The sequence below is a fragment of the Neoarius graeffei genome, chromosome 8, assembly GCF_027579695.1.
Source record: "Neoarius graeffei isolate fNeoGra1 chromosome 8, fNeoGra1.pri, whole genome shotgun sequence".
Taxonomy (NCBI): domain Eukaryota; kingdom Metazoa; phylum Chordata; class Actinopteri; order Siluriformes; family Ariidae; genus Neoarius; species Neoarius graeffei.
In genome coordinates, this window is record NC_083576.1 from 86,703,992 (window position 1) to 86,712,223 (window position 8,232).

Sequence of the window (8,232 nt, forward strand, 5' to 3'; positions counted from 1 at the left end):
TGAGGTACAGAGCGATTCAGAGGGCCACAGAGCGATTCAGTGGGCCACAGAGCGATTCAGTGAGGTACAGAGCGATTCAGTGGGCTACAGAGCAATTCAGTGAGGTACAGAGCGATTCAGTGGGCCACAGAGTGATTCAGTGAGCCACAGAGCGATTCAGTGAGGTACAGAGCGATTCAGTGAGGTACAGAGCGATTCAGTGGGCTACAGAGCGATTCAGTGAGGTACAGAGCGATTCAGTGGGCCACAGAGCGATTCAGTGAGGTACAGAGCGATTCAGAGGGCCACAGAGCGATTCAGTGGGGTACAGAGCGATTCAGTGGGCTACAGAGCAATTCAGTGAGGTACAGAGCGATTCAGTGGGCCACAGAGTGATTCAGTGAGCCACAGAGCGATTCAGTGAGCCACAGAGCGATTCAGTGGGCTACAGAGCAATTCAGTGAGGTACAGAGCGATTCAGTGGGCCACAGAGTGATTCAGTGAGGTACAGAGCGATTCAGAGGGCCACAGAGCGATTCAGTGGGCTACAGAGCGATTCAGTGGGCTACAGAGCAATTCAGTGAGGTACAGAGCGATTCAGTGGGCCACAGAGCGATTCAGTGGGGTACAGAGCGATTCAGAGGGGTACAGAGCGATTCAGTGGGCCACAGAGCGATTCAGTGGGGTACAGAGCGATTCAGAGGGGTACAGAGCGATTCAGTGGGCCACAGAGCGATTCAGAGGGGTACAGAGCGATTCATTGGGCCACAGAGCGATTCAGTGAGGTACAGAGCGACTCAGTGGGGTACAGAGCGATTCAGAGGGCTACAGAGCGATTCAGTGGGCCACAGAGCGATTCAGTGAGGTACAGAGCGATTCAGTGGGCTACAGAGCAATTCAGTGAGGTACAGAGCGATTCAGTGGGCCACAGAGCGATTCAGTGAGCCACAGAGCGATTCAGTGAGGTACAGAGCGATTCAGTGAGGTACAGAGCGATTCAGTGGGCTACAGAGCAATTCAGTGAGGTACAGAGCGATTCAGTGGGCCACAGAGTGATTCAGTGAGGTACAGAGCGATTCAGTGGGCTACAGAGCAATTCAGTGAGGTACAGAGCGATTCAGTGGGCCACAGAGCGATTCAGTGAGGTACAGAGCGATTCAGTGAGGTACAGAGCGATTCAGTGAGGTACAGAGCGATTCAGTGGGCTACAGAGCAATTCAGTGAGGTACAGAGTGATTCAGTGGGCCACAGAGTGATTCAGTGAGGTACAGAGCGATTCAGAGGGCCACAGAGCGATTCAGTGGGCCACAGAGCGATTCAGTGAGGTACAGAGCGATTCAGTGGGCTACAGAGCAATTCAGTGAGGTACAGAGCGATTCAGTGGGCCACAGAGTGATTCAGTGAGCCACAGAGCGATTCAGTGAGCCACAGAGCGATTCAGTGGGCTACAGAGCAATTCAGTGGGCCACAGAGTGATTCAGTGAGGTACAGAGCGATTCAGAGGGCCACAGAGCGATTCAGTGAGGTACAGAGTGATTCAGAGGGCTACAGAGCGATTCAGTGGGCTACAGAGCAATTCAGTGAGGTACAGAGCGATTCAGTGGGCCACAGAGCGATTCAGTGGGGTACAGAGCGATTCAGAGGGGTACAGAGCGATTCAGTGGGCCACAGAGCGATTCAGTGGGGTACAGAGCGATTCAGAGGGGTACAGAGCGATTCAGTGGGCCACAGAGCGATTCAGAGGGGTACAGAGCGATTCATTGGGCCACAGAGCGATTCAGTGAGGTACAGAGCGACTCAGTGGGGTACAGAGCGATTCAGAGGGCTACAGAGCGATTCAGTGGGCCACAGAGCGATTCAGTGAGGTACAGAGCGATTCAGTGGGCTACAGAGCAATTCAGTGAGGTACAGAGCGATTCAGTGGGCCACAGAGCGATTCAGTGAGCCACAGAGCGATTCAGTGAGGTACAGAGCGATTCAGTGAGGTACAGAGCGATTCAGTGGGCTACAGAGCAATTCAGTGAGGTACAGAGCGATTCAGTGGGCCACAGAGTGATTCAGTGAGGTACAGAGCGATTCAGAGGGCCACAGAGCGATTCAGTGGGCCACAGAGCGATTCAGTGAGGTACAGAGCGATTCAGTGGGCTACAGAGCAATTCAGTGAGGTACAGAGCGATTCAGTGGGCCACAGAGTGATTCAGTGAGCCACAGAGCGATTCAGTGAGCCACAGAGCGATTCAGTGAGGTACAGAGCGATTCAGTGGGCTACAGAGCAATTCAGTGAGGTACAGAGCGATTCAGTGGGCCACAGAGTGATTCAGTGAGGTACAGAGCGATTCAGAGGGCCACAGAGCGATTCAGTGAGGTACAGAGCGATTCAGAGGGCTACAGAGCGATTCAGTGGGCTACAGAGCAATTCAGTGAGGTACAGAGCGATTCAGTGGGCCACAGCGATTCAGTGGGCTACAGAGCGATTCAGTGGGCTAAAGAGCGATTCAGTGGGCCACAGAGCGATTCAGTGGGGTACAGAGCGATTCAGAGGGGTACAGAGCGATTCAGTGGGCCACAGAGCGATTCAGTGGGGTACAGAGCGATTCAGAGGGGTACAGAGCGATTCAGTGGGCCACAGAGCGATTCAGAGGGGTACAGAGCGATTCATTGGGCCACAGAGCGATTCAGTGAGGTACAGAGCGACTCAGTGGGGTACAGAGCGATTCAGAGGGCTACAGAGCGATTCAGTGGGCCACAGAGCGATTCAGTGAGGTACAGAGCGATTCAGTGGGCTACAGAGCAATTCAGTGAGGTACAGAGCGATTCAGTGGGCCACAGAGCGATTCAGTGAGCCACAGAGCGATTCAGTGAGGTACAGAGCGATTCAGTGAGGTACAGAGCGATTCAGTGGGCTACAGAGCAATTCAGTGAGGTACAGAGCGATTCAGTGGGCCACAGAGTGATTCAGTGAGGTACAGAGCGATTCAGAGGGCCACAGAGCGATTCAGTGGGCCACAGAGCGATTCAGTGAGGTACAGAGCGATTCAGTGGGCTACAGAGCAATTCAGTGAGGTACAGAGCGATTCAGTGGGCCACAGAGTGATTCAGTGAGCCACAGAGCGATTCAGTGAGCCACAGAGCGATTCAGTGAGGTACAGAGCGATTCAGTGGGCTACAGAGCAATTCAGTGAGGTACAGAGCGATTCAGTGGGCCACAGAGTGATTCAGTGAGGTACAGAGCGATTCAGAGGGCCACAGAGCGATTCAGTGAGGTACAGAGCGATTCAGAGGGCTACAGAGCGATTCAGTGGGCTACAGAGCAATTCAGTGAGGTACAGAGCGATTCAGTGGGCCACAGCGATTCAGTGGGCTACAGAGCGATTCAGTGGGCTAAAGAGCGATTCAGTGAGCCACAGAGCGATTCAGTGAGGTACAGAGCGATTCAGTGAGGTACAGAGCGATTCAGTGGGCCACAGAGTGACTCAGTGAGGTACAGAGCGATTCAGTGGGCCACAGAGTGACTCAGTGAGGTACAGAGCGATTCAGTGGGCTACAGAGTGACTCAGTGAGGTACAGAGCTATTCAGTGGGCTACAGAGCGATTCAATGGACCACAGAGCGATTCAGTGGGCTACAGAGCGATTCAGTGGGCCACAGAGTGATTCAGTGAGGTACAGAGCAATTCAGTGGGCTACAGAGCGATTCAGTGAGGTACAGAGCAATTCAGTGGGCTACAGAGCGATTCAGTGAGGTACAGAGCAATTCAGTGGGCCACAGAGCGATTCAGTGGGCTACAGAGCGATTCAGTGAGGTACAGAGCAATTCAGTGGGCTACAGAGCGATTCAGTGAGGTAAAGAGCTATTCAGTGGGCCACAGAGCGATTCAGTGAGGTACAGAGCAATTCAGTGGGCTACAGAGCGATTCAGTGAGGTACAGAGCAATTCAGTGGGCTACAGAGCGATTCAGTGAGGTACAGAGCAATTCATTGGGCCACAGAGCAATTCAGTGAGGTACAGAGCTATTCAGTGAGGTACAGGGCGATTCAGTGAGGTACGGAGCGATTCAGTGAGCCACAGAGCGATTCAGTGGGCTACAGAGCAATTCAGTGAGGTACAGAGCGATTCAGTGGGCCACAGCAATTCAGTGGGCTACAGAGTGATTCAGTGGGCTAAAGAGCGATTCAGTGAGCCACAGAGCGATTCAGTGAGCCACAGAGCGATTCAGTGAGGTACAGAGCGATTCAGTGAGGTACAGAGCGATTCAGTGGGCCACAGAGTGACTCGGTGAGGTACAGAGCGATTCAGTGGGCCACAGAGTGACTCAGTGAGGTACAGAGCGATTCAGTGGGCTACAGAGCGATTCAGTGGGCCACAGAGTGACTCAGTGAGGTACAGAGCGATTCAGTGGGCCACAGAGTGACTCAGTGAGGTACAGAGCGATTCAGTGGGCCACAGAGTGATTCAGTGGGCCACAGAGTGACTCAGTGAGGTACAGAGCAATTCAGTGGGCTACAGAGCGATTCAATGGACCAGAGAGCGATTCAGTGAGGTACAGAGCAATTCAGTGGGCTACAGAGCGATTCAGTGGGCCACAGAGTGACTCAGTGAGGTACAGAGCTATTCAGTGGGCTACAGAGCGATTCAATGGACCACAGAGCGATTCAGTGAGGTACAGAGCAATTCAGTGGGCTACAGAGCAATTCAGTGGGCCACAGAGTGACTCAGTGAGGTACAGAGTGATTCAGTGGGCTACAGAGTGACTCAGTGAGGTACAGAGCGATTCAGTGGGCCACAGAGTAACTCAGTGAGGTACAGAGCGATTCAGTGGGCCACAGAGTGATTCAGTGGGCCACAGAGTGACTCAGTGAGGTACAGAGCAATTCAGTGGGCTACAGAGCGATTCAATGGACCAGAGAGCGATTCAGTGAGGTACAGAGCAATTCAGTGGGCTACAGAGTGACTCAGTGAGGTACAGAGCGATTCAGTGGGCCACAGAGTGACTCAGTGGGCCACAGAGTGACTCAGTGAGGTACAGAGCAATTCAGTGGGCCACAGAGTGACTCAGTGAGTTACAGAGCGATTCAGTGGGCCACAGAGCGATTCAGTGGGCCACAGAGTGATTCAGTGAGGTACAGAGCAATTCAGTGGGCTACAGAGCGATTCAGTGAGGTACAGAGCGATTCAGTGGGCTACAGAGCGATTCAGTGGGCCACAGAGTGACTCAGTGAGTTACAGAGCGATTCAGTGGGCCACAGAGCGATTTAGTGGGCCACAGAGTGATTCAGTGAGGTACAGAGCAATTCAGTGGGCTACAGAGTGATTCAGTGGGCCACAGAGTGATTCAGTGAGGTACAGAGCAATTCAGTGGGCTACAGAGCGATTCAGTGAGGTACAGAGCAATTCAGTGGGCTACAGAGCGATTCAGTGAGGTACAGAGCAATTCATTGGGCCACAGAGCGATTCAGTGAGGTACAGAGCTATTCAGTGAGGTACAGAGCGATTCAGTGAGGTACAGAGCCATTCAGTGGGCTACAGAGCGATTCAGTGAGGTACAGAGCAATTCAGTGGGCTACAGAGCGATTCAGTGAGGTACAGAGCAATTCAGTGGGCTACAGAGCGATTCAGTGAGGTACAGAGCAATTCATTGGGCTACAGAGCGATTCAGTGAGGTACAGAGCAATTCAGTGGGCTACAGAGCGATTCAGTGAGGTACAGAGCAATTCATTGGGCCACAGAGCGATTCAGTGAGGTACAGAGCTATTCAGTGAGGTACAGAGCGATTCAGTGAGGTACAGAGCCATTCAGTGGGCTACAGAGCGATTCAGTGAGGTACAGAGCAATTCAGTGGGCTACAGAGCGATTCAGTGAGGTACAGAGCAATTCAGTGGGCTACAGAGCGATTCAGTGAGGTACAGAGCAATTCAGTGGGCTACAGAGCAATTCAGTGGGCCACAGAGCGATTCAGTGAGGTACAGAGCTATTCAGTGAGGTACAGAGCGATTCAGTGAGGTACAGAGCCATTCATTGGGCCACAGAGCGATTCAGTGGGCCACAGAGTGATTCAGTGGGGTACAGAGCGATTCAGTGGGGTACAGAGCGATTCAGTGAGGTACAGAGCCATTCAGTGGGCCACAGAGCGATTCAGTGGGCCACAGAGCGATTCAGTGAGGTACAGTGCGATTCAGTGAGGTACAGAGCCATTCAGTGGGCCACAGAGCGATTCAGTGAGGTACAGAGCCATTCAGTGGGCCACAGAGCGATTCAGTGGGCTACAGACCGATTCAGTGAGGTACAGAGCAATTCAGTGGGCTACAGAGCCATTCAGTGGGCCACAGAGCCATTCAGTGGGCCACAGAGCGATTCAGCGAGGTACAGAGCGATTCAGTGGGCCACTCAGTGAGGTACAGAGCAATTCAGTGGGCTACAGAGTGACTCAGTGAGGTACAGAACAATTCAGTGGGCCACAGAGCGATTCAGTGAGGTACAGAGCGATTCAGTGGGCCACAGAGCGACTCAGTGAGGTCCAGAGCGACTCAATGGGCTACAGAGCGACTCGGTGAGGTACAGAGCGATTCAGTGGGCCACAGAGCGACTCAGTGGGCCACAGAGCGACTCAGTGGGCCACAGAGGGACTCTGTGAGGTACAGAGTGATTCAGTGGGCTACAGAGCAACTCAGTAAGGTACAGAGTGATTCAGTGGGCTACAGAGCGACTCAGTGAGGTACAGGGCGACTCAGTGAGGTACAGAACAATTCAGTGGGCTACAGAGCAATTCAATGGACCACAGAGTGATTCAGTGAGGTACAGTGATTCAGTGAGGTACAGAGCGATTCAGTGGGCCACAGAGCGATTCAGTGGGCCACAGAGCAATTCAGTGAGGTACAGAGCAATTCAGTGGGCCACAGAGCGATTCAGTGGGCTACAGAGGGACTCAGTGAGGTACAGAGCGATTCAGTGGGCTACAGAGCGACTCAATGGGCTACAGAGCGACTCAGTGAGGTACAGAGCGACTCAGTGAGGTACAGAGCGATTCAGTGGGCTACAGAGCGACCCAGTGAGGTACAGAGCGACCCAGTGAGGTACAGAGTGATTCAGTGGGGTACAGAGGGACTCAGTGAGGTACAGAGCGATTCAGTGGGCTACAGAGCGACTCAATGGGCTACAGAGCGACTCAGTGAGGTACAGAGCGACTCAGTGAGGTACAGAGCGACTCAGTGAGGTACAGAGCGATTCAGTGGGCTACAGAGCGACCCAGTGAGGTACAGAGCGACCCAGTGAGGTACAGAGCGACCCAGTGAGGTACAGAGTGATTCAGTGGGCTACAGAGGGACTCAGTGAGGTACAGAGCGATTCAGTGGGCTACAGAGCGACTCAATGGGCTACAGAGCGACTCAGTGAGGTACAGAGCGACTCAATGGGCTACAGAGCAACTCAGTGAGGTACAGAGTGATTCAGTGGGCTACAGAGCAACTCAGTAAGGTACAGAGTGATTCAGTGGGCTACAGAGCGACTCAGTGAGGTACAGGGCGACTCAGTGAGGTACAGAACAATTCAGTGGGCTACAGAGCAATTCAATGGACCACAGAGTGATTCAGTGAGGTACAGTGATTCAGTGAGGTACAGAGCGATTCAGTGGGCCACAGAGCAATTCAGTGAGGTACAGAGCAATTCAGTGGGCCACAGAGCGATTCAGTGGGCTACAGAGGGACTCAGTGAGGTACAGAGCGATTCAGTGGGCTACAGAGCGATTCAGTGAAGCACAGAGCGACTCGGTGGGCTACAGAACGACTCAGTGGGCTACAGAGTGACTCAGTGAGGTACAGAGCGACCCAGTGAGGTACAGAGCGACCCAGTGAGGTACAGAGCGACCCAGTGAGGTACAGAGTGATTCAGTGGGGTACAGAGTGAGTCACTGGGGTAAGGAGTGATTTGGAAATATAAAAATGATCTGGAAAAGGGAAAATTTGTTCAGTAAGGAAAATAAGTGATTCAGTGAGAAATGAAGGTGATTTGGTAAGAGGAACGTGGTTCAATTAGGGGAAAAGTGATTTTGGTAACAGAAAAGTGATTCACTAAAGGGAAAAAAGATTTGGTAAGGGAAAAAGTGATTCAGTAAAGGGAAAAAGTGATTCAGTGAAACAGTGATTCAGTAAAGGGAAAAACGTGGTTACAAGTATTTGGTAATTCAAATGCTTTTACAGTAAAATCACTACGATGTGATTTTTTTTTTTAGCAGTAAGAATTGACACTGACAGGGAAAGAG